An 8,842-nucleotide genomic window follows, 5' to 3' on the forward strand; every position below is an offset into this window, starting at 1 on the left:
AGGGTCGTGGAGCTATTCTGCTCCATTTGGGTTTGGGCTTCCAGTCTGAGTGCTCCCGCAGAGCTGCTTCTGGGTGAGCCCTCTGGGCTGTGTGAGCGCAGGGCTGCCCGCTCTTGTCCGGCGGCCCGCAGGGGGCGCCAAAGCCCCCTCTGACCCGCGGGCGCAGGACGCTCTGCCCTGAGACTGGGCTGGGTGACCAGCTGGCGGGAGCTTTCTCTCCTCAGGGCCGTCAGGGCTCGGGCTTCTGGAAACGGGGCTGCGTCCAGGCTGAGAGGAGCGGGCTTGCCTCAGTGCCCCAGCAGGGAGGCGCTGCAGGAGGGAAAAATGAGGACGAAGTAGACGTTTCCTGTGTCCAGCTGAGCGCTGACCGGAGGGCCATCTCAGAGGAGTCGGGGCGCGGGGGGAGAGCTCCATGTGCAAAACGGCGGGTTTTCAGTTAGATTTCTGTTAGATGATCTGGAGGGTGACCAGTGATGTTCTTCAGTGCAGGTGGCCAGTTTTCCTGTCCCTGTTTCTTGAGAAGACTGTCCTTTCCTCTTCCATCGTTCCGGGTTTGATGTTCATGAACTGACCGCATACATGTGGGTTAACTCCTGGGCTCTCTATGCCTTCCTCGAGTCCACGTGTCTGTGTTAGTGCCAGTTCCTCACTGTGGTGCTTCCTACCGCTCTGTGATGTAGTTTGAAGTCGGAGAGGAAGATGCGTCCATCTGTGTTCTTCTTTCTCAGAGTCTTTTTGGCTGTTTAAGGTCCTGTTCAATATTAGCAGCCTAATATTAGGAATATTTCTATTTGTGAAAAATGCCATTGAATATTATTCTGTGATTGCAGTCAGTGTATTTGTTGATGGCTTTGGATGGAGTGGACATTTTACTTCCTCATTGTTCCAGTGCATGAGCGTGGAATAGTTTTCTGTTTATTTGTGTTTTCTTTGGTTTCTTTATCATTGCTTTCTAGTTTTCTGACTACTGGTCTTTTATGTCCTTGGTTAAGTTTGTTGCTAGATGCTTTATTCTTTTTGATGCAGTTATAAGTGGGATTTTCTTAATTTTTGTTTCTGATTATTATTAGTGTATAGAAATGCAACTGATTTTTGTATATTGATTGGGATTGTAGATTGTAGTATTTGATATGATTGTAAATTGATCTGAAATGATTCAGTTTTACTGAATGTAGTCTAAAAACTTTTTGTGAAGTGATGTGGAAATTTTTATTTGTAAAATCTGTTTCTCCTGCAATAGGTCATCCAGAGGACTCAAGACATGGTGGTTACTAATAGACTTCCCACAGTCCTTCTTCATTCCATGTGGACTCCTTCAAGGGCGGTGAGCATCACAGCTTCCCTTGAACTTTGTCTGGGTAAGTCTTGGCCTGTATAAGAAACTTTCGTGCCTGTCTAATCTGATTTTCTTTTGTGGTATTGACATGATTGTTTTGAAACATAATTTACTTTCCAGTAATTTAAAATGTACAGACAGAATACTCCTAGCAATGGGAAAAAGTACTCACATTTGCCACATCATCTAAAATACTCTTATGTGTTTTATCCAAAATGGGTGCATTCTCCTGCAGAACCAGCACATAACCTCCAAAATCAGGAAATCATGTGGTTTCTACATTATAATGTAATCCACAGCCCGACTTCCACTTTCAGCAATCGTTCAATTGTATGAATATATCTTTTTTTCCATCTTCCTCCTTTTTTCTTTTTTAGAGTGTTACTGAGATTTTCAGTTATTTGGACACACTTGATGGATTTAAAGCACACATGGTGAATATGGGATCTGGGTGGCCTTTTCTATATGTATCTTTTTTCACTAAAGATGGTTTTAATGTTTATTCATGATGTAACATGTATGAATACTGCATTCTTTTTTTCCCTCATAGTAATTAAAAATAAATAACATGCTATTTACCATTTAGATATTTGTAAGCATACAGTGTTGTAGCAAACAACCTTTACTTGTTTTGCAAACCAGTTTAATAATGTGTACCTTGTGCGTGCTTTGGAGAAACTCAGGAAACTGAGTCAGTGACTGAAATGGCCCAAGATATCACCTTAGATACCATCTTCTAAAAACAAAACAGGGCCTTCCTGGTGGTCCAGTGGCTAAGACTGGACACTGCCAAAGAAGGAGGCCCAGGTTCAATCCCTGATCAGAGAACTAGATCTCCCATGCCACAACGAAGAGTTTGCATGCTGTAGCTAAATGTCTGGCTTGCCTCAACGAAGGTCGACCTGGCACAGCCAAATAAAAAGACAAATATTAAAAAAAAGTAAAACCAAAGGAAGGGAAGGGTATGGTTGTTGTACAGATTTATGTCTTAGCTTTTCATATTGATAAAAAAAAGAGTTTCGCAAGACTGTCATCCTTTTGTCTGGTATATATCCAGGATTCCTTTGAAATGAGATTTCTCTGATAAATGTGACTCACAGAAGAGCCATCTTGAACTTGGGTTTCAGAGATGATTATGTGTCCTCTTAAAAAAAAAGTTACTTAGGTCCAACAAATTCTCATGCTGAAGCAGTATGTATTGGGGTAGCATTTGCTCCCCTTCACTTTGGATGTATCCCAATTTGTTTACACAGTCATCTACTGAAGACATCCTGATATTTGAAAGTTTTTAGCTATTACAAGTAGAGCTGTTGTGTGTAATTGTGTGATAGTTTTTGTCTGTGTGACTTTTTCAAAGCTGTTTACCAAGTACTAGATGTGTAGTGTTCAGGTCACAGGTGAGCCTTGTTTAGCTCTGGAAAAATCCAGCTAAGTTTCTCTGGCATGTGGGATCTTCCTGGGTAAGGGATTAAACTTAAGTCTCTTGCATTGTCAGGCAGAGTCTCTACCCCTGAGTCACCAGAAAAGTGCCCCCCCGCCCTTTTCTGAGTTTACTGGATCTAATAGGTGTGCAGTGCTACCTCACTGTTGTTTTAGTTTGTAATTTCCTAATGACATATGATTTTGAGTATTTTTGATATGGTTATTTACTATCTGTATATTTCCTTTGGCCAGGTGTTCAGATTTATACATTTTTAATGAGATTGTTTGCTCCTGATTTTTTGGTATAGTTGGAGTACAATCCTTTATCGGATAGGTATTTTGTAAATATATTTTTCTGTGGCTTGTGTTTAAGTTTTGTGAATAAGGTTTTTCACAGTTTAAATTTCTAATTTTATAAAGTTCATGTTATATATGTTTTATATCCTTTTTTGGATAGACTTTAGTGTTTTTTCTTTTTGTTGTTGTTGTTAAATTTCATAAGCAAAACTGAAGTATTCTAGATACAGTTTTAAGCAAAGCTGAGGTATCATAGATACAGTTTTGCTTTTTGTCTATTGAGAAGTTTGAGTGAGGTTGGTGTAAATTGTAAAATTATGTCTACATTCATTTGATTGGATATGGCTTCGAATTATTTGTATAATTGGTTTTGGAAATGTCATGGGAAGTCAGTTTCCCCAAGGGAAACTGGATGGGGTCCATGAAACATGAACAGTCTTCGATCCCTGGGAATCACTTTCTGCTTTTTCTGGGCTTGGATTTGACTTGTTTGGATATCTCATACTAGTGGAATCACAGAATGTTTGTTCTTTTTTGGTCTGGTTTATTTCACTTAATATAATGATGATAAGTTTTGTCCACATTGTAGCATTGTCCGAATTACCAACTTCTAAGGGTGGAATCATATTCCATTGTGTGTATACCACAGTTTGTTTATGGAATTGGCTGCCATGGACACTTAGATTGCTTCTGTTTCTTGGCCAGTGTGAATCATGCTGTTGTGACTATGACTGCAGAAATATACATTTTCTCAGCCCCTTTTCCCAAACCTTTTGGGTACATAGCATGAATTAGACTTGAACTATGTATTTATTCCATGTGTTAGTTTTGGAGTAGTTTCTGTAATGTCTTGCACAGTGGCCGAGCCATTTCAGTTTACTTTTTTGTACGGTAGACTACTGTTCAAGCTTTTGAATATACCCTGTGCTGCGTATTCATTCACCCACCGATGGACACTTGAATGGGTTCTACCTTTGGGCTATTGTGATTAATGTCACTATGAATATTTGTGTACCAGTTTTTGTTTGAATTATTCACAAATACATAGTACTATATATGAAAGAAACCACAAGGACCTACTGTACAGTTTAGGAAACTGTATTGCATATCTTATGATAATGTATAATGGAATAGAATCTCAAAAGGAATATATGAAAAAGACATAATAGTCCTGATAATTATTGTGCCAGCACTATGAGTTATCATAGCACTACTCAATGTACATTTGTACATGCCACTAAAATATTCACATCTGTAAGTATATTTCACTGATTGATTATATAAAAAATTGAGAATTCAAACAGAGAATAAACTTCCTGTTATTGCTCATCATCATTTATGCACTATTCCTACCTGTAACACTCATTGTATAAATGCTGGACTAGGAATTCACATTAGGGTAAACCAAGAGATTGTGAAGGTGTAAGGAAGTATAACTTATTTAATTCCTTAACGGAGGATTATAGAACTCTATGTACATGAAGTGAATGTAAGTCAAATAGTTTAATTGAGCCACATTCTTACTAGAGTGATGAGCTTCCACCCCACCCAATGTTAGTTCACAATTCAATCCTGCAGTCATCTGGCCTCAGTGTCTGCTTCCTGCCATCCAGAAAGAAAAGGTGAGGAAGTCCCGACAAAATCATTGTTTTTCTTTTTTTGATTTGTATTTCATCACAGGGCTTGGCAAAAAGAGAGCCTAACCTGTGTTTAGAGTTCCACCCCAAGGCTTGCTCTGGCATGTTACATGTGTTGACAAACTGCTGATTATGTCCAACAAAGGACAATGACCTGCACTTCACTATCTGTTGCTTGAGCTGGAATAGTAGGCATCCCTTTAAGTTCAGTCCTTCATGCTGAAGTAGGCATACCTGAAGCAGTAGCATAAGAGGAACACGTTTATCATGTAGACCTCGCATCCCATGAATTTGTAATAATTTTTCAGTTATACCCATCATCATTGGAGGAACTGGCTTGTGCCAGTAATAACTGGAGTACCCAGTATAACAGTTCCTTGACTTATGAGTACTTCTTCCAATGTTCTTTCTCCTACTTCGGTCATGAACAGTAGAAGTTGATGGCAGCGGTTACTGAAATGTATATTGATTCCTAGGTGGTCCAGTTGGTAAATAATCTGCCTACCAGTGCAGGAGATGGGAGTGATGTGGGTTTGATCCCTGCATCAGGAAGATAACAATTCATACACTCGTTTTACGTGAACAAGTTGGATACTCATGAGTTTTTTCCTTCTGTATACAGAAAAGCAAATGCTGTTTAAGGACACTGAGAGAACCCTCATGTTGAAAATCAGATCTGTATTGTGAGCAATGCTTAGAAATCCATGAGTTGAAGCATAGTATTATGCCTATCATCCTTGTAGTTCCCTCAGTGAAATATTTTGAGAAAAGCTCTTCATTCATGGTATAGATTCATGAAGAAGCTAAATAACAATAATCCTTTATGTTGACAACTGTGAATTTAAATCTCCTGTGAATCATATGTGACAATCACACATACGAACATGATTTATTAGTATTATATCAATATTTTTAGTCCTATTGTATTTCAACTAAAAATATCAATATATAATTGTACATGGAGTCAAGACATAAAATCAGTGCAAATACAAAATATTCTATCCTTTGAGAAAGGGAACAAAAATTCTATGTGCTTTGCTTATTGCATTTTTATGTTTTAGATCCTTAAGTATTTTATTCACCACACCCAACTGAATGATTAACAAATCTTCAGAGAAGAAAGGATCATTTTTCTTTAACAATGAGTAGTTCAAGTCCTCTCAAAGCAAAGTCATAAGTGAGTCTAATTTTGTGTGAGACCATGAAAACTCAGTGTTTTATTATGCTCGTGCTTATGACGGGAGGTCTGAGAAGGTACTTCTGAAGGTTTATTCATACCAGTCATTCTCATATTTGTCGAGTGTTTAAAGGTTTAATCACTGAGGTGTTGCTTCTACACTTGTACTAGGCTGAGTAGCAACATGCCCTTTCTCCCTAAGTGCAGTAGAAGTCTTCCCAACCTGTCTGTCTTCTATCCTCTGGAGTATGTATTCCTTGAGCTCGCCACAGCCTAGTAGATGGAAATCATCAGGATATTCTGGAAACCGTTTTTATTGCAGTCTCTTCAGGAGGTTACAACTGCTGCAAACCTCAGGATTTTACAAAGCACTTTTTACAACCTCAGATGAAGGATAAAAGTCAACACTCGTGACAGACACAGGTTTCCAAGGCCTGTACATGATTGTTGGTTTTGCTTTCGTAATCATCCTGTTTCTTAAACCAACTAAGATGTCACTGTATTTTTTTTTTATCATCATTTTATCTTTGATGGTTTTTAGATCTATTACGGATTTTCCTATATATCTTCACTTATTGGTGAGGGTCTTATGTTAGTAGTAGTTACTTAAACTGACTTCCAGTCAGTTAGCTGTGGTAGAATAGGAAAAAGAATGACCAACTGTATAGTATTAATATTATGTATTAATATATAATTAGTTTTATTGTTTGCAGTCATCCAATTCTAACTTTCTGAAATAAACATTCAGAAAAATCACGTCCTTTTGAATGTCCATTTGACTGTATAGGAGCACGGCAATGTTATTACATAAAATTGTTTACAGTTTCCATTACATTTCTCCTGTTTGATGTAGGTATCAGCCTTTGGTTCTATCACTAGCATTACAAGTAAAAAAAAATAATTAGAGCTCCTATGGTAATTTTACTGTTAGCAATAAGTATAGCGTAAAGTGAACACAGAAGAAGTTAGAGTAGACCAAATACGAAAGTTAGTTTAAAAGAAAACATACAATGTTGAATGATTACGGTAGGATTAAATTTGTAGTTATGAAGTTCCTTTATTATTATTCTGTCCTTTCAGTTTCCTTTGCAGGGTGTTAATGTGCAGATTCCAGTACTGTGGCTACAGTGAGTAATGCTGCCATTATTCATGAGAGCAACTCTACTAAGTCAACGCTTGTGTCACTCAAGGTATTTTAATACCTATTATGTTAGTAGTAGTTTGTAGTTTGTGAAGTCACATAAGTTGTATTCATTCAAGCAATAGTATGAAACAGCTATGGCATCAATTATAGATGTGAATAGATATAGAATGTGAATCCATTTCACTGTGACAAGTTATTATTGAAGATATTCTATTAATGCCAGTAACACAGCTGTGCAGAAATAATACAGTGTTTATGAAGAAAGCAAGATTTACTAATTTGTTTTATTATTCTATTTCTTTTAAACTGATTTAATGAGAACAGGCTTAACTTTTCATTAACTTGTATGACTGTCAGCAGTTTGACCAACTTGAAGAAGATGCCTCATTCGTAGTCTTCCTCATCAGCTCATTCCATCTACTAGCTTTAAAATCATTTAGTACAGAGGTCAAACACTGTCTAGGTCTTAATCCAGTGTTTTGTTTGATTATCATGCAGGATCATTTAAAAAGTAAAAGTCTGCCTGTATGAGTTAGAGCTCTGATCTCAACAGTTCATGTAGAAGTTTCCACTGAGATGTATAGTTTTTGCACAAATGTTACTGAAATTTGTGAATGTGGTATACCGCGAATCACAATAAGTGTAAACAGCTTCATATGCTACTTATTTGAAACGACCACTACTAATGACATTCTCATTCATTTGAGGACTGAATATAGCCAACTTAGGCTGTGTTTACCAAATTGACTTTGAAGGATTCTTCACATAGTCCTTCATCGGCCCATGGCACTTGTCAGATTGAAGAAACCCTTGCTACACTAAGGTTGTAAACACATATAGTCATGTTTTGTTTAAGATTTTAAAGTCATTCTTCAGTTTTCTTTGAGGAATGGTTCTGTATATACCACGTGGATCCCCAAATCCACTGATGTTCATGTGTCTTGGGGCTTCCCAGGTGGTGCTAGTGGTAAAGAACCCACCTGCCAAAGCAGGAGACATAAGAGATATGGGTTCGATCCCTGGGGCAGGAAGATCTCCTGAAGGAGAGCATGGAAACCCACTCCAGTATCCTTGCCTGGAGAATCCCATGAACAGAGGAGCCTGGTGGGCCCTAGTCCATGATCCCAAAGAGTTGGACACAGTGTAAGTGACTTACTACAGCACGTGATTCATTGTCATAGCTAATATAATGGAGATGACATGGAAAGAAGTGCCAGCAGGTGAAAGTCAATACTCACCACTTTTAAACTTTGGAATTTATTACATTGTTTTACGTCCATATTTGTATGACTTCATAGTTAGAGAATCTATGCATATGAAGGGCTGATTGTGTTGTATTTATGTTGAGGGAAGATTTATTTTTATGTGGTTTCAGATACAGGTCCCATTTCATTCGTATGCATATGTATGCTCATCACTTTTCATCATTTTTTGAAAAGACGATTGTTTTGAAAGGTTGTTGCCTAACCATGAAAGATGCTGGGATTCTTGGCCTCCTCAGGAGAAGAATTCAATCCGGGGCCAGTGATGAGGCTTGATCACTCAGAGCTTTTGTATCACAAAGTTTTATTAAAGTATAAAAGAGCCACGTGGGGTCGACGCGGGACTTGACCGGCATGGCGTTTCGGCAGGCGCTACAGCTGGCGGCCTGCGGCCTGGCAGGGGGCTCGGCCGCGGTGCTCTTCTCGCTGTGGTAGTGGGGAAGCCCCGCGCGGGCAGGGACGCGGGGCCGCGCGTGGTCGAGCCCCCCCGGCGTGGGCGGGGGCCGCGCGCCCGGGGCCGGCGTCTGGGACCCCAACTGGGACAGGAGAGAACCACTGTCCTTGGTC

The 8,842-nt window shown here is 39.0% G+C and overlaps 1 long non-coding RNA gene and 1 pseudogene across 1 annotated transcript; both read left to right on the top strand.

Annotated features, from left to right (window-relative positions):
* The first annotated feature begins 1,245 nt into the window (after window positions 1-1,245).
* LOC122691340 lies at window positions 1,246-8,539 on the top strand. The gene is made up of 3 exons (XR_006340397.1): window positions 1,246-1,358; window positions 6,950-7,059; window positions 8,389-8,539. It is a non-coding gene; the product is annotated as an uncharacterized LOC122691340 (long non-coding RNA).
* Window positions 8,540-8,629: 90 nt separating this feature from the next.
* The window catches only part of LOC122691329, a 1,457-nt pseudogene continuing 1,244 nt past the window's right edge, over window positions 8,630-8,842 (top strand).

The sequence above is a fragment of the Cervus elaphus genome, chromosome 4 (assembly GCF_910594005.1).
Source record: "Cervus elaphus chromosome 4, mCerEla1.1, whole genome shotgun sequence".
Lineage (NCBI taxonomy): Eukaryota > Metazoa > Chordata > Mammalia > Artiodactyla > Cervidae > Cervus > Cervus elaphus.